General features: G+C 40.6%; 1 pseudogene; it reads left to right on the top strand.

The window, feature by feature from the left end:
* Positions 1 to 10,415, top strand: part of LOC114405043 — a 29,473-nt pseudogene extending 19,058 nt beyond the window's left edge.
* The last annotated feature ends 8,365 nt before the right edge of the window (positions 10,416 to 18,780 follow it).

Here is an 18,780-nt window from a genome sequence, read left to right as displayed (position 1 = left end):
GTGGTGTTTGCTTTCATGGGTGCTTTGAGGGTAAATAGTAGCCTAGACACTTGAGAGATAGAGTGTATATCTTGTGAGGCTTTATCACTTTTCATTCTTGAGCTGATTAACTATTTTGCCATGATTGGGTTGCTTGGATGATTTTCATGAATGTCTTGACTTTTTGGATTTCCTTATGTTAGATGTTACCCATTCCTTTCATTCCTTGATGTTCATTGAGAAATATATGAATGTGTTTGTTTGTCTCTCTTTGATATCCTTGGATTTTGTTCTTTGTTTCATTTTGCCCAGGAGTGCAAAAGGCTAAGTATGGGGGGTTTTGATGTGCCATCATTTTCTTCTATTTTCTAAACCCTTTTTGCACCATTTTAATTATTGACTGGTCTTAATTGTCAATTAATTAGGCAATTTTATATTTGGGCTCATTTAGCTAATTTGATGTTTTTAATCTAATTTCAGGAATTAATGAAACATTAGGCTTAATCCGGATTTTAGTTGTGGACTTGAAGAGGGCAAATAAAGCAGCGCTTACCTTAGTTAATTTCTAATTAGGAAATTTCGCAATTTTATTTTATGTTGTTCAGTGTTTATTTCGTTTTGGGCCAGAGTATTGTAATAGGGCCCAATGACTTTGAGTGACTCTTTTTAAATAGCTGCCTTGGGATTCGTGCAAGGCATTCTATTCTGCTATTTTTCATTATTCAGAGCTTTGGTTTTAGGTTTTCACGTTTTTCTGATCCCTTGTTACAATTTTCGTTCTTAATGCAAATTTCCGTTTTCTGCTTCTAATTACGAGTTCATTCGTGCTTCTTCTTCTACTTTCATTTACGTTTCTGTTCATTTACGTTTCTGTTCATTTATGTTTCTGTTTCATGTTTCATTTGCGTTTTCTGTTTGAATCCATGGAAGGCTAGATTTTCTGGTGTTGTTTCCTTTTGATGACGAAGCCCAACTCTCTTTGAGGTTTCGCTTGTAATGTGGGTTCCTGGCAGTTTTCCCTTCACCAGTTATCCCAATTTCGTGAATATTAATCAGTGCACGCTTCGTGTTCGATTAATTGCCTCTGAGCCTAACTTGCGTTCATGCTTAATGGACGAAGGGCTAATTGGTGTATGTGGTGCCTAATCACGTATTGAAAACCCTAAGTTGATTTTCGCTTAGTAAATTGAAACAGGGTTGGATTAAGTGGTTGACTGTTAGGGACGAATTTTCCATAACCCAGGATAAGAGAATGGCTTCTGAATCAGAGGAAACAACCCATTTTTAATATTAGTATTTTCGTATTCCAGTTTACTTGTTCTGCTCTTTAATTACCAAACAACCAAACCCCCCCCCCCAATCATTACTGTTACTGCAAGTATATTATGAACATTTGGTTTGTCACTACTCGTTGGGAAACGATCTAGGATCAGTTCCTAGTTACTGCATTTTCATGTTTATTTGATTCGGGTACGGCCTCGATCAATGCACATGTTGCGTTTGAGTCGTATCCTCAGAAAAATGGAGGTTGAGGAACCCTGGCAGGGGTTATGGCTACCATGGCATTATCAAGTAGATATGGGAGCAAGTTAGCATATGACACCGGAATTTGGGGTGAATCCTACGGGCTTTTTGCTACAAAATTCCTTTTTGGTTGGTGTTTTGGCACCGGATGTGCGGCAGGCAGGCTTTGTGGATGGTTGGGGATGACCTTTGTGGATGATTGGGTGAGAGGGACTGTTATTGGCTAAGTAATGACATTGTTGGGCTGATGGGAAATTTGACCGTGTAGGAATGACAGTCATAGCAAGGGTTTCTCTCTCATTCTCATCCTACCCTTTTGCGGGCGAGCGAGGCGAGGCTCACGGGTGCGTCTTCCAAGAAAGGAAAATGCACGGAGTCACCACCAACGTTTATTCGAGGAAAACGTTGGACAAACCGGAAATACGTGGTCTACGAAATTTAAGTGTGAAAGGTTCAAGAGTTGTATTTATGCACGGGGATGGTATTAGTAACCCATGCGCCCGTCACAAGGGACGACAGCCTTTAATCAAGTGTGCAAAGATGACTTCAATTTGTTTTATTTTCCTTTTTATGTTTTTATGTCTTTTTATGCCTTTTTGTATTTTTTTTATCTTTTTGTGGTCGACAAGGGTGTTTCCCTTGCTCCTACGTATTCCTCAATTGTGATAAGGAAATCAGACCTACGTAGTTCTTTCAAAAGGGGCGAATCAAGTGATTCTTTTTACTTGGAAGGTGGTCATTTAAGGCGTTGGACCTTAAAATGATTCGGTTTACTTGGTGAGAAAAGATGAGGCGTTGGACCTCTAACCATCTCACGATGTCGACAAAAGCAGGGCTTTTGCTCCTACGTATCCTCCATCGAAGAGGAAATCAAACCTACGTAGTTCTCGCAACTGCGGTAAAGTTACATGTTGATTTTATGCTTTTGAACGGTCCATGTTAACCGATAAAAGCAAAGAGGACCGTTTAAGGCGTTGGACCCTAAAGCAGTTTTCAGTGATTTTTGCGGACAAAGCTTGATTTTGTGAATTGATTTTAGCCTTAGTTTCACTTTAGTTATTGGTCAATTCAATTAAGAAAGAAAAATCCCAAAGAGAAACGCCCGATTGATTTTATTTGTTTTATTTTACTAAAAAATATTTTTTTATTATTTTACCTCTTTTTTGGTTTCCAATGTGGTTACGGCATGACCGAACGGTCGGATTTCATTTTAATAGAAATTAACGGATGTTACAATTCAAATGATCGGTGGAAATTTACTTTATTTTTTGATTAGGCGAGAAAATGACTTAAATAAATGACTAAAGCACGTCAAAAGGGGGTATGGAAAGTAAATGAAAAGAAAATAAAACTGCGCGAAACAAGTGGGGACCACCAAGGGTACATAGAATGAATTAAAAAGTTCAATTTCGGGAACTTACCGGTTGAAGATCGAAGAACAACGAAGAACGAACGAAAAGACGGCGGAAAATCTTCACGGATTTGCTTACGGAAACGTCTCGGACGAGTTACGGAAGCGCCTCGGCTTGGATTTTCTTCACGGAAATGATTTTTTTTTCACTAATTTCAAGTGATCCCAAGATACCAAGAGGGTTGAACGTTTTTCTTCTTCTCTCCTCCCCCTATTTATTGGAAAATGAGGAAGGAGCTTGCCACCCAGCTCGCCCAGGCGAGGAAGGAGCTTGCCACCCAGCTCGCCCAGGCGAGCTAGGTTGCTTCCTCCAGAAGCAACCGCCTTTTGGAGGAACATCCTGGAAGGCCCAAATGGGCCTTGTTGCTATTTTCACCCCCTATTTACTAAATACACCCCCTGCTTTTTTTGCTGATTCTTTTTCCGTAACGTTACGGAAATTTATGAATTCCGTAACGATACTTGTTTTCCTTCTGTAATGTTACGGAACCTCACAGATAACGTAATCATCCCTTTTTTGGCTTTCGGAATGTTATGGAACCTCACGGATTGCGTAACAATGCTTCCTTTTGATTTCCGGCATGTTACGGAATTTCACGGATCGTGCAACAATGCTCTCTTTTGACTTCGGGCACGTTATGGAACTTTAAGTATTGTGCAACAATGGGTGCCAAGTACCTCGAAGTGGTCAAGCAAAGGTTGCATGCCATCAAACAATGGTCCCGGACGAAATTAGGGTATGACAATCAAATTTGTCTTTTTCCAGACCCATTTTGATCCTTTGGCCGGTGAAGACCAAATCCGCAAAGCTTGAAGGTGTGTAACCCACCATTTTTCCATAGAAGGGTTGTGGTTGGGGGCGAAATTGAGGCCCCTCCAAAGTGTTTTGCAGGGGTATACCACCAACTGCTTGCCCTTCAGTGGCATATCCGAGGCAAGGCTCGGAGTCAGCTAGATTGTGGTGGGGAATTTCATGTGTCTCCCCCATGAGTTGAGAGACATGTACATGATGAGGTTGTCGGCTCTCAATGAGTATGGGAGTGGAGTTATTGACATCCTCTTTGGGAGTGTATGCCACATTGGGTGGTGTATAGTTGGGAGGCAAGCCATATGGTGGGAAGGCAAGCTCGTTTTGAATTTGCACATCATGGGGCCATTCGTACTTCCTAGATCTTTGCCTACCATATCTGAGGCTGGATGATTCATTTGGTTGAGATCAGATGGGGGCATCGGGTTCACCTTAGCAACAGCACTGGTAGTGGCAACTGCAACCGCATTGGCTTCCATTATCTTCTTCATGCTCATCATGGCCTCCATCATTGTGGCCATTTGCGCTTTCATGACCTCCATGTCGGCCTTCATTTGCTCTTGCACCTCCTCTGCTTCACCCATTATTCTAGCTCTTGCACGAGTTCGGTAAGGGCACCGTAAAACGTGTTCTTTTATTTTTGATAACAATGATTGAGTTCATTTTTTTTCAAGGAAAGAATGCAATGAGCAATGTAACCAATAAAAAGCATGGATGTATGCGAATGATGCATAGTTGAAGTATTGCAAATTTTTACGCAAGACATGGGGTTGAATCAATTTAGATTTTCAACATGGTCCATGACATCTTTGTAAAGGTGAAACTGGAAGTAACAAGGACATCAACAATTCTAAATTTGTTTGGCAATAGACGAAGCAGCGATGTAACCCAATCCATCTTTTGCCCCAATTTTTGCAAGATGGTTACTTCTATGTTTCAACTTGACTTGATGAACCTTTTCATAAAAGCATGATCTTGGTTCAACCCCATAACCCAAGGAATGGCAATTTTGATCGCCAATACTCGATAACATTTCATAGAGATGAAAGACTCGGGAATACGTATGCTATGCATGGAAAATGTAATTATGAGATTGAGATGCCCGAAGAAACATCATTTCCTAGTTAACCACACATTAGGTACCATGCTCAATCATTTTGTTTTGTTGTTTTTTTTTTAGAAATGGGTTTATGATCCCAACATGGTTAGCTCATGGTACCTAACACATGCAACTAAGAATGTAGTGTGAATTTTCACACTTTCTTTTTTTGTTTTGCAGAGGAAAACGCAAGGATCATGCATGAGCAAACATGAAAACAAAAGGTATGCAGTTTGTAGAACAAAAAGTATGTTGAACGCATATGCATGATGATGTAATGACTCATGCAAAATTTGATGCTGGAATATGATAACGGACAAATGCAGGAACGATATGTTTATTATGACGCCATGAAGAGATACTTATGCGATGCATGATATGAATGCATTAACAAACACGAGAGCCCGAAAAATTATCTCTTCTTACTTGCGCATTCGGGGGCGCAGTGCCCCATGTGTACACAACATGACAATATCCTCAAATAATCATACAGCAAAGGCGTACATGACATTTAGGTTATATGCATGGCAGTGATTAAAAGGCACGCAGCGTATTCACTTCGTGCCCCTATTTTAGGGACCTAAATGGGAGGAACTAAAAGGCTTTTAGTGATAATTTCCAAGGTGGTCATATCTCTCTTGATGGTTTCTAGAGGTATCATCCCCTTCGAAAAAACATATTGCGGCAGTAGGGACTACCAACAACAACATGCTATCAAAGAGAAAAACTCTAGATGAGGGTTCACTATTATCAAGCAAGTCGGAGACCCAGCATGACCACAAATTCACATCCACTCCTTATGTTCCCATGGACCCGGGTATTGGGCCCCTTTTCAACTCACCGTGTGTACAAATAGTGTTGGTATTTGTGCGCATCAAATGAATAAATATCTATCTCATACATATATTTCAAAAAACACACTAAAAACATCAAAGAGTTATATACAAGAACATAAGAGAAATACAAGGAAACCGACAAAAGAGGAAGTCATGATATTGCACGAGATTATAAGGCCTAACTCTCTAAAAACAGTCCCTAGTGGAGTCACCAACTGTCGCAACCTACCCTTCGGCGGGAGGGCGAAGCGGGGCTCACGGGTGTGTCTTCCAAGGGAGGAAGGTGCGCGGAGTTGCCACCAACATTTATTTGAGGAAAACGTCAGAAAAACCGAAAAAGGTGTGGTCTACGAACTTTAAGTGTGAAAGGTTCGGGAGTTGTTTTTACGCACGAGGAAGGTATTAGCACCCCACGCGTCTGTCACAAGGGACGACAACCTTTAATCAAGTGTGCAAATATGACTTCAAAATATTTTATTTTCCCTTTTTTATGTCTTTTTGTGTTTTTATGCTTTTTATGTTTTTTGTATTTTTTTTACCTTTTTATGGTCAACAAGGGTGTTTCCCTCGCTCCTACGTATCCTCAATTGCGATGAGGAAATCAGACCTACGCAGTTCTTTGAGAACTGAACGTTGGTTAAGTTGTTTTTGATCTTTTTCCGCAAGATCAATTTTAACCGAACAAAGGTCATTTAAGGCGTTGGACTATTAAACGATCTTTTGATTTTGAAAGGAGAGAAATGTTAAGATGTTGGACCATTAACGATCTCTTGTTTTTGAAAGGAGAGAAATGTTAAGGCGTTGGACCATTAACAATCTCTTGTTTTTGAAAGGAGAGAAATGTTAAGGCATTGGACCATTAACGATCTCTTGGTTTTTGAAAGGAGAGAAACATTAAGGCGTTGGACCATTAACGATCCCTTGGGGTGGTCGACAAAAGCTGGGCTTTTGCTCCTACGTATCCTCAATTGCGATAAGGAAATCAGACCTACGTAGTTCTTGCAAAATTGGTAAAGTTACATGTTGATTTTATGCTTTTGAATGGTCCATGTTAACCGATAAAAGCAAAGAGGACCATTTAAGGCGTTGGACCTTTAAAACGGTTTTTAGTGATTTTTGCGCACAAAGCTTGATTTGTGAGTTGATTTTAGCCTTAGTTTCACTTTGGTTATTAGTCAATTCATTCAAGGAAACTTCTAAAGAAAAATGTCCGATTTATTTTTTTATTGTTTTATTCAAAGATATTTTGATTATTTTATCATTATTTTTCAAGATATTTTGATTATTTTATTATTATTTTGCTTTTTTTGGTTTAACCGAGGTTACAACGTGAACCATCAATTAGATTTTGCTTTAACAGTGATTAAACGACATTACAACACAAATGATCGATTGAAATTCATTTTATCATTTATTAGGCGAGATAACGGCTTAAATAAACGGTTAAAGCACGTTAAAAATGGAAGAAATGAAAATCGAAAGTGAACGAGATGAAGATGAAAGCAAACAAAACAAGAAATGAATTGAAAGTCTCGGATTGGAACACTTACCGGTTGAAGAACGAAGAATGAACGAAGAACGGATGAAGAACGGAGGAAAATCTTCACAGATTTGCTCACGGAAATGTCTCAGAAGCGTTACAGAAGCACTTCGACTCGATTTTTTCCCCCTCCTCTTTATGGAAGCATTACGAAAGTCCCGGAAGCCCCAGAAACTATTTTTCAACAAAACTTGGAGGAGCTTGCACCCAGTTGCTTCCTCCTTAAGCAACCCAACTTCCAAAATGTTCCAGAAGGGCCTAGATTTGAATTGCTATTTACACCCCTATCTTGATAAGTTCACCCCCATTTTTGTGTTTTTGGCTGTTTTCTTTCCAAAATCTCTTGAAACTTTACGGATTCCACCGCGATGAGTGTTAAGCCTTCCAAAGCGATCAACAATGGTCCTCAGATGAAATTAGAGTGTAACAGTTTATTTACACACACCCCATTTTGCTAAATACACTCCCGTTTTCGTGTTTTTGACGGGTTTCTTCCCGAAACATCTCGGATCTTTACGGATTCCACAACGATGGGTGTTAAACATTTTGAGGTGGTCAAACAAAGGTCGCATGCCGACAAACAATGGTCCTCTGATGAAATTAGGGTATGACAGTATTATCCCACTTATCTTTGTACATATTAGATTAGGGTTTCATTATTTTTGGGCCTTGTATTTAGGGCTCCATAGTGTAGGGAGGGTACCCTAGTAATGTAGGATTTTTCAGCCCTTGTATTTTAGGGCACCTAGACTAGTTTTTGTATTAGGGGTAGTTTCGTAATTTCACATGCATTAAGTGTACTATTTGATGTGTGTGTTGGGAGAGAAATTTAATTGAATTGGTAGAAGCCCAATCCAATTAAATTTTGGACCATCCTAAGGGGGAGGTGAGAATTTGCTTGCTACACCTCATTGCCACATCATATAGTCAACTTTGTGCATGTCCTTCATGCTTTACATGTCTCATGACACCTAAGCACACTAAGTGGAGAATCTTGGACTTGATCTTGGATTAGTACACTGAACTATAGCAAAAATTCACTAATCATAATTAGTGAAATTTTGGCTTCAAATTTGGCTGCACAAATTCAAATTCAAATTCAAGTGAAATTTGAATAGAAATTCAAATTTCCCTCCAATTTTGTGTGACAATTAGGCTATAAATAGAGGTCTTGTGTGTTCATTTTTTCAACTTTGATCATTTGAGGATTACACTTCAAAGTTCGGACCTCATTTAAGGCATAAAATTTTGTGCTCCTTCTCTCCTTCTCCCTCTGCTCATCTTCTTCTACCTTCATTCTCTTATCCATAGCTTCCTATGGTGGTGAGTTTGTTCTTGACTCATCTTCTCCTTGAAGTGGCGTCTCCAATCATCTTTCTTCTTCTCCATTCCACTACCATTGATCTTCAAGAAGTAAATGACTCCATTAATTTAGAAGATCCAAGGCCTACAAGCTCCACATGGAGCTACATCATATAGCCTGCCTCTTGATGCATTAGGAGACTACTACTTCATTCTCTTCTTTGCTGGAATGCTTCTTGTCTTCCCCTCTTTTGACGTCCTTATAAATGGAGAACTAGTCAAATCAAACTACACAATAAATAGCTCAGAAACTAGTGCTTTATACCTAACGTGAAAGGGAATTGGGAGCTTGAATATAACATTAAAGAGTATCAACTTTTACCCTCAGATCAATACAATTGAGATTTAAAAGGTGGTTGATATTCCATCTGATGCCTCCTCAACCACAGGTTGCTCTCCACCTTGTCTTAGCTTACAATTTGCTCTCTTTTCCAATAACTGCCATTTGTTTCATTACATATTCTTTTGCTTAACTTGAATTCCAGTTTCAACACTGCAGATTATTCAGTAATCCACTGGATTGGATCTTGGATGGCAGGATGATCCATGCCTTCCTTCCCCATGGGAGAAAATTGACTGTGAAGGAAGCCTTGTTACATCATTGTGTGTGCATTTAATACACTAATTTTTTGCTTTACCTCTATATACTACTAGTTTTTATTTCATTGGAGATCTAATAGCAATGCCATTTTTCAGGGATCTTTCAGACATAAATTTGAGATCAATTATTCCAACATTTGGTGACTTGTTAGACCTCAAAATATTGTAATTTTCTTTCAAATATTTTGACATGATCCTTGTGCATTTATTTTGGAGAAAGTCTTTTTCTTGTCAGTTCGCAGAGAGAGCTTTCAAAAATTAAAACGTCATTTCTCCAAATTTAAGTGTTTCCAAGGATGCACTATATGTGTTTCTGGTATTCAATTTCTTATTCCTATCTTTAACCTTATAATTTATCAGGGATTTGCACAACACGTCGCTTACTGGTGAAATAAAAATTTGGATGGCTTGCAACATCTTGAGAAACTGTAATGCCTCCAAAGAGCATGAACTTGAATGTTGGTTTTTATGCAAAGTAGACTAATAGCTGCTTAACTTATTAGGAACCTGAGTTTCAGTCAACTAACATCCATGGGTGCAGATCTGGAGAACTTGATTAACCTTCAAATATTATGAGTTAGTTACAATTATGACATGCTTTTGAAATTCAGGGAGTTCAGGGCTCTATATGTATGAACTTGGAGGTTTTAACTTATATAAAATAATACTTGAACCTTTATCTATCTTTTGTCTTTTGAATTTATAGCATTGTCTTACAAAGATGATATTAATCTTACATTAATTTTCACTTTTCTTCCCCTTCATTTACTTCTTTCCCTTTATATGTGAAGAGACTTGCAGAACAATAATTTAATAGGAGTAGTGCCTAATAGCTTGGGAGAGTTAGAGGACCTCCACTTACTGTAAGCAAGCAACTGCAAAAGTAACTTAGAAATTAATGAGAATCTTTTCTTCATTTTAATTTATTGTTCCTTTTTTGCTGTTTCGTATTGTAGCCTTCATTCATTGACAATTGAAATATTAAAAATGTTGTTTTCAATCTGCAGGAATTTGGAAACCAACAAACTACAAGGTCCACTACAACAGTCTTTGAACAAAAAAAAACACTAGAGATCTGGTATACAAATAATGTACAAATCTGTAATCTCCTTAGTAAACAACATGCATGCTAATTAATTCCTTGATCTTTTTCAAGGACATCTGGTAATTTGCGTTTAACCTTTTCCACAACATCTTGTGATGATGCATCATCCAGTCCTCCAATTGAGGCACTGTTAGTTGTCGTTTACGACTAAATTTTGTATAGAAAAGTTTTCCAAAATGTATATAAATCTCCAAATTTAAGGTTCCTTTCAGTAGGATTGTAAATAAAATTTCTTTGTTTGAATCTCTGCTCAGTAGAAGCCTCTTTACATGGAATTAATGTTAAATTTTCTTTAATTTCAGGCAAAAAGGAGCTATTTTGAAAAAGTGCCAAAGGAGTCATCGCGCTAAGCGAGCTCAATGCGCTTAGCGTGCATCAACGACTAAGCCCAGCACCAGCGTGCTTAGCAAGTAAATGGGAATCTAGAAAGGCATCTGCTCCACAACCACGCTCTTAGCGCGTTATCAGCTCGCTAAGTAAGTCTTCTATCACTTTCCAGGCTTAGCGCGAGATTGGCGCAAAGATCAAATTCACTTACTCGCACTAAGCACGAGAATGGCGCTAAGCGTGGCGTCGAGATCAGGAAGCCCTTTTTAAGCCTGATTTGCACAAAATTAAGGGGGAGCCAAAGTGTGCTGAATAGCCATCAGAGGCCTGAAGAGTGTGAATTTCAGAGAGCATAGAGCAGAGCAAGGGGCCAAGTTTTCATCTTTTAGGGAGATTAGTGAGTTTTTGAGTGATTGTGAGATTCCTAGAGGTGGAGGAGACATCCCCACTCCTTTGTAAGCAAGCAATTTCTCTTTGTCGCAACCTACCCTTCGGCGGGAGGGCGACGCGTGACTCGCGGGTGCGTGTTCCAAGAAAGGAATACGCGCGGAGTCGCCACCAACGTTTATTTGAGGAAAACTTCGGATAAACCGGAAAAGACGTGATCTACGAACTTTAAGTGAAAGGTTCGGGAGTTGTATTTACGCACGGGGAAGGAATAGCACCCCACGCGTCCGTCACAAGAGACGACAGCCTTTAATTAAATGTGCAAACATGACTTCAATTTTTAGATTCCCTTTTACGTCTTTATTCCTTTATATATATATATATTTTTTATCTTTTTGCGGTCGACGAGGGTGTTTCCCTTGCTCCTACGTATTCCTTAATTGCGATAAGGAAATTAGACCTACGTAGTTCTTTGTGAATAAAGCGTTTGGTTAAGTTTGATTTTATCCTCTTTGCGAGATATGTTTTTATTGAATGAAAGGTCATTTTAAGGCGTTTGGACCATTAAACAAACTTTCGATTCTTTTGAAAAAGGGAGAAGACATTAAGGCATTGGACCATTAATGATCTCTCTATTTTTTGAAAGAGGTAATAAAATTACATGTTGATTTTAGGCCTTTAGAAATCTACATTTAACTAATAAAAGCGGAAAAGACCATTTCAAGGCGTTGGACCTTTGAAAATGGCCTTTTTTAGGCGATGATAAAAGTTTGGTTTATGAATTGATTTTAGCCTTTAGTTGCGCTTTGGTTATTAGTTGATTCGATTAAGAAAGGAAAATCCCAAAGAGAAACATCCGATTGATTTTTTTTGGCTTATTTTACTAAAAGATATTTTTGATTATTATATTATTATTTTACCTCTTTTTGGTTTCCAACGTGGTTACGGCATGACCGAACGGTTGAATTTCATTTTAAACGAAATTAACGGATATTACAACTCAAATGATCGGTGAAAATTTATTTTATTTTTTATTTAGGCGAGAAAATGACCTAAGCAAATGACTAAAGCACGTCAAAAGGGGGTACGGAAAGTAAATGAAATGAAAATAAAAGCTAATGAAAACAAATGAGGACCACTAAGGGTACATAGAATGAAATGAAAAGTTCGGTTTCGAGAACTTACCGGTTGAAGATCGAAGAACGATGAAGAACGAACGAAGAACGTCGAAGAACGGCTGAAAATCTTCGCGAAAATCCCCACGGAAACCTTACGGAAGCGCCTCGGCTCGGATTTTCTTCACAGAACCAATTTTTTTCACTAATTTCAAGTGATTCTTGAATTACCAGGAGGGCTGAACGAAATTCCTCTTCACTTCTCCCCCTATTTATAGGAAAATAGGGGAGATGCTTGCCACCAAGCAAAGGTCCCCGGACGAAATTAGGGTATGCCAATTCCCCCTCTTTACTTGTCATTTATTGGAGATAAAAGGGAAGTAAAGATAAGACACTAATTTCGTTCCTCTCGGTTGACGAAAGTCGCGGGTGACCATAAGATATCTCCTCATGCAACTGACTTGCAGCAGAAGACGATGTTAGTCTCCGCGTGCTATCAGGCTTTGTGTCTTACAGATAGAAAAAGAATGCTTATACGAATAACCACTCGGGTATTTCCGCCTGTCTGCGTGACTCCAGTGTCAGTATGACAGATCATGTGAGCGCGGAAGATGACGTAAATCTCCGCGTGTCAACGGGCTTGTTGGGCCATGATTGACGAAGGGTGCAAAAGACGATGTTAGTCTCTGCATGCTATCAGGCTTTCTGTCTTACAGATAGCAAAAGAATGTTTATACGGATAACCACCCAGGTATTTCCGCTCGTCAGCGTGACTCAAATGTCAGTATGACAGATCTTGTGAGCGCAGAAGATGACGTAAATCTCCGCGTGTCAACGGGCTTGTTGGGCCGCGATTGACGAAGGGTGCAGAAGACGATGTTAGTCTCCGCGTGCTATCAGGCTTTGTGTCTTATAGATAGCAAAAGAATGCTTATACGGATAACCACTCGGTTATTTTCGCCTGTCAGCGTGACTCAAATGTCAGTATGACAGATCTTGTGAGCGTGGAAGATGACGTAAATCTCCGCGTGTCTACGGGCTTGTTGGGCAGCGATTGACGAAGGGTGCAGAACACGATGTTAGTCTCTGCATGCTATCATGCTTTCTGTCTTACAGATAGCAAAAGAATGTTTATACGGATAACCACTCGGGTATTTCCGCCCGTCAGCGTGACTCAAATGTCAGTATGACAGATCTTGTGAGCGCGGAAGATGATGTAAATCTCCGCGTGTCTACGGGCTTGTTGGGCCGCGATTGACGAAGGGTGCAGAAGACGACATTAGTCTCTGCATGCTATCAGGCTTTCTGTCTTACAGATAGCGAAAGAATGTTTATACGGATAACCACTCGGGTATTTCCGCCCATCAGCGTGACTCAAATGTCAGTATGACAGATCATGTGAGCGTGGAAGATGACGTAAATCTCCGCGTGTCAACGGGCTTGTTGGGCCACGATTGACGAAGGGTGCAAAAGACAATGTTAGTCTCTGCATGCTATCAGGCTTTCTGTCTTACAGATAGCAAAAGAATGTTTATACGGATAACCACCCGGGTATTTCCGCTCGTCAGCGTGACTCAAATGTCAGTATGACAGATCTTGTGAGCGCAGAAGATGACGTAAATCTCCGCGTGTCAACGGGCTTGTTGGGCCGCGATTGACGAAGGGTGCAGAAGACGATGTTAGTCTCCGCGTGCTATCAGGCTTTGTGTCTTATAGATAGCAAAAGAATGCTTATACGGATAACCACTCGGGTATTTTCGCCCGTCAGCGTGACTCAAATGTCAGTATGACAGATCTTGTGAGCGTGGAAGATGACGTAAATCTTCGCATGTCTACGGGCTTGTTGGGCCGCGATTGACGAAGGGTGCAGAAGACGACGTTAGTCTCTACATGCTATCAGGCTTTCTGTCTTACAGATAGCAAAAGAATGTTTATACGGATAACCACTCGGGTATTTCCGCCCGTCAGCGTGACTCAAATGTCAGTATGACAGATCTTGTGAGCGCGGAAGATGATGTAAATCTTCGCGTGTCAACAGGCTTGTTGGGCCGCGATTGACGAAGGGTGCAGAAGACGACATTAGTCTCTGCATGCTATCAGGCTTTCTATCTTACAGATAGCGAAAGAATGTTTTTACGGATAACCAGTCGGGTATTTCCGCCCATCAGCGTGACTCAAATGTCAGTATGACAGATCTTGTGAGCGCGGAAGATGACGTAAATCTCCGCGTGTCAACGGGCTTGTTGGGCCGCGATTGACGAAGGGTGCAGAAGATGATGTTAGTCTCCGCGTGCTATCAGGCTTTGTGTCTTATAGATAGCAAAAGAATGCTTATACGGATAACCACTCGGGTATTTTCGCCCGTCAGCGTGACTCAAATGTCAGTATGACAGATCTTGTGAGCGTGGAAGATGACATAAATCTCTGCGTGTCTACGGACTTGTTGGGCTGCGATTGACGAAGGGTGCAGAAGACGACGTTAGTCTCTGCATGCTATCAGGCTTTCTGTCTTACAGATAGCAAAAGATTGTTTATACGGATAACCACTCGGGTATTTCCGCCCGTCAGCGTGACTCAAATGTCAGTATGACAGATCTTGTGGAGCGGCCGACAAAAGCGAGGCTCTTGCTCCTACGTATCCTCAAATGAGGAATTCATACCTACGTAGTTCTGGATAACTCGTGAGACTAGAAATAGTCTCGGTTTTGTTTCTTCACTAAAATATGAACATGCTTTAGTAAGGAGACAAATATTCCAAATGATTAGAGCAACATATGCTTTTTGAGTGAAAAACAATGTGTCTACCGGGGAAGGAGAGTACACTGATGAAATCCTCCCATAACCGCGAATGAGATTTTGGATGTTAGCATTTCGTTTCTAAATGACCATTTAGAGGAAACACTGGGTTCAGCAAAAATAGAAGAAACTCACTCAAAGTGTATCAATCTCGCACAGGTAAGTGTTTCATCCTAATTCCGAACCATAGATATGCCATGACTTGACTTTGCAAATCATTTCCTATCAAATCAAAGATTACATGCGCGATCATGGATCAATAGGACTCTTCTTGGGAATGGGTTCTTTTGGTGGGAAATTTGGCTTTGATTTTTCTGGCCTTTTTCTTTTATGTTTTTGTTTTACGTGAGGCGAACAAGTCACCGACGCACAGGATTTTGGTTGGCAATCAAAGGGAGAAGACCACTTTAGGTCGTGGTTTCCTTTCCTTCTTTTTGTTTATTTGGTGACAATTCTGTATTGTTCAGATAGCGTCTGGTCCAACGACCTTTCTGCACATTTCCTCTGTTTTCCTTCGATCCTTGATCAGGAATTTTCTTTCCTTCCTTTCCTTTCTCCCACTCTTTGATTTGGGAATTTTCCTTCTTTTCTTTTTTGCTTTCTCCCACTCTTTGATTGGGAACTTTCCTTCTTTTCCTTTCTTCTTTCTCTCATTTTTTTTTCTTCCGAGGGTAAGGATTGACATTCTCACCCTGGGTCAAAGTTTATGGTAAGTTAGGATTTTTGGCTCAAGGCTTGTAAAATGGCTAGACATGACACATGTCAGGGTTTGGTTTGGTTCAAGGATAAAAGGGATGCCCCACATTATTTCCATGACACAAATGCAAAAATGATGATTTGGAAATTTTATGCAAAACTGGTCATGCATGCACCTATGTGGACACTCAAGTGTCAAATTTTTATGGTCATGTGATGCTATGGCTCAGGATTCATTTCCTCTATTTTAAGTCAACCCAATGTTTCCAAAATATGTTCTTTTATCAATTTGTGTATTTATCCGAGTCCATTTTGGGTCTTCGGGAAAATTTTCACAGCATTCACCCTTCAGGTGTATACACATTTTTTCAAAAACTAGTCATGATCAGTAAATTTTTCAAAGAAAAGTTGGAAGTCATCTCTTTTCAAAAGCATGTTGGTTTTTCAGCTAGACAACTTATTTTTCTTATTTTCCCCCCTTTTTTATTATTTGTTTATTTCTTTTCCTTGCTTTATTCTTAGGACAACGTTCCTAAATGAAACTCTACACGGTTCTGGAACTTCAAATAAACATTATCGACATAAGCACTAACGCAACAATCTAAAAAAAATGTATGTGCAAAACAAAAGACTATCGAAACAACAAAAACAAACATTAGTTTCTCAAGCCATAAAATAACATAACATGAAAATGACAAATAATGAACATAAAACTGAAAAAGAACATGAATCTGGGGATCTCCCAGTCATGTGGCTCCACTCCCTCCCAAGAAGCCGAGCAAATCTGACATCTCCTCATCCATGCCGGCCTCCTCTCCATCGTCGGGAGCCTCTGCGGGTGCCTACCCTGCCTGGGCCTCGGGTCAATCCCCGGGCCATGCGACCTCTGCCTTGAACTGGTATGGAGTAGGGCACGGAAAAGGAGCGAAGCCCTGGCTCTGCATGCTGAGGCTTAGCTGGTAGAGACACTCATGTACCTGCCCCAGCCCCCTGTGGTTGGCCGCGTCCTGGCGCATCGAGTACCGCAAATACCGCTCTGTGTCAAATGACCCAGCTGGGTCAGCCTGATGAGGTGGTGGTGGCGCGCCTGTGGCCTGTGGTGCATCACTCTGGGCCTGTCTCTGCGTGCAATACTTCTCAATAAAAGCCCGGGTGATGGGTGGCCGAATCACCTTACTAGGTGCGACAGGGACTCCGAACGACTGGCAGAGTCCTGTGATCAATGCTGGAAATCCCAGGGCCCTGTTGGACTTATCCGGGTCTAGAGGGTGCCTGGTAGGCGCCATACCTGCAAACAAATAAATGGCATCAGCGATCAACTGAGCCACATGAATGCTCATCTGTGTCAGGACGGCATACACCAACCGACACTTCGGTAGGGGGAGGTCGGAATTATGGTCACAGGGCTGGATATTGCTAAGCAGCAACGTCATCCATATCTGGGTCAGAGTAGTCATGCTGGTACGCATGATTTGTACTCGTCTCCCGGCAGTGGTCCAGGCAAAATCCTGTCCCGGTATGCACAGCAACTGGGCGATGGTCTCCTCATCAAACCCATCGGCCCGATTCCTCCTCTGGCCATATACTCAGACTCCTGGCCCTCCTCCAGCACTAAAGGGTATCCCAGGAACTAGCTGAGGGCATCCGCATCGAAAGGAATCCACTGACCCCTCACCCAAGATCGCATATCCCGCACGCCCTCCTGTGTAGGCCAAGCATTGGCATAAAATTCCAGGACTATGTCTGGGTCGAACTTGGCCATGGGGGTAACCAGCGATGTCCATCGCCGGCGAGCTATCTCTTCCTGGAAGTCGGTGTACTCATCATCCCTGAGCTGGACGTGTCTCTCTCGGTGGAATGATCATCCTTTGATGGCCTCGAAACGCTGCTGGTGCTCAGCACTCCAGAAGCGATGGTTGTCATACTCAGGAGCGGCACTGGTCCCTTCAGCCGCTTTGTCCTTCCTGGATCTCTTTGCAGGAAGCTTTCTCGGAGCCATTTCCTGCGAGGACAAACATTTTGGGAAGTTAGTTTTACCAAGAAATGCTACTTTTTAAAGCAAAAATGGCATGTAAATTTTTTTTCCAATTTAAAACAAACTTGTACACATATTTCTTCACGAACATATATATGTGCACAAGATATTCTGCTAACTAAAAATTGCACTTATGCACATTCAGGGCACTTTTGTTACCTAGATCACATATATGCACTTCCAAGGCGTATTCGCTACCTAACTCACATGCATTTCCTTTGCTAAATTTACATATACGCATACTCAAGGTATTTTGGCTACAAAAAAAAAATTGCATACGTGCATATTCAGGTATTTCTGAGATTTATACATATACAAATTTTGTGAGGAACCTTGGTTACCTACACAATAAGGTATTACATTTCATGCCTATTCAAGTGTTTTTGCTACCTAAAACTGCATGCAAATTCAAGTATTTTTGCTAACTAAAATTACAATTCACGCCTATTCAAATATTTTTTGCTACCTAAGAATGCATTCAAATTAACAAGGTATTTTTGTGAGGTATTTTTTACATAACATGCAATATATATACATTTTGTGAGACATTTCAGCTATCCAAAAAAATTACATGTACACACATCCAAGTATCTTGCTGCCATATCCAAAGGCGTAAATCACTAAAGGTATTTTGTTACCTATTCTACACCTACATTTTCATCATGAACAAAATTTCTAAACACCTAGGTGTAAGGAAATTATCATGGCGTAGCCCATAGCTGATTGTTGGCCTAAAAGGGTAGCTTCACCTAATATGCACCCACTCTTGTGTTCTTTTGCATTAAAAAACAAGCTTTGGTTCCTAGGCCTAGGGTATATGTGGGGCAATTATTCTAGCCCTTATGAAACTGAATACATGCTCAAAAATAGCAAACACGCGCAAACCAAATTGTCCCATAGGTTGTTTCCTCCCAAAATCATGCGCAAATGCCATTGAGGCATTTCACCGAACACTTGGTGGGCGCATGTTTAGGCATGAATAGCAAGAGAATGGGGGCAATGTGGCATGCCCCATTGCTTCAAAATGCAACGTAGGCCTAGGGCCATCCCCTACAACCCCTCAATTCACAACAATCAAGCATGAATTCACATGTGAATTGCTTCACAAATTCTGCAAAAAAATGAGCAACTAAAACACCAAAACACATCAATGGAGAGCC

This window comes from Glycine soja, chromosome 3 (genome assembly GCF_004193775.1).
Source record: "Glycine soja cultivar W05 chromosome 3, ASM419377v2, whole genome shotgun sequence".
Lineage (NCBI taxonomy): Eukaryota > Viridiplantae > Streptophyta > Magnoliopsida > Fabales > Fabaceae > Glycine > Glycine soja.
This window is presented reverse-complemented; position numbering and strand designations above follow the sequence as displayed.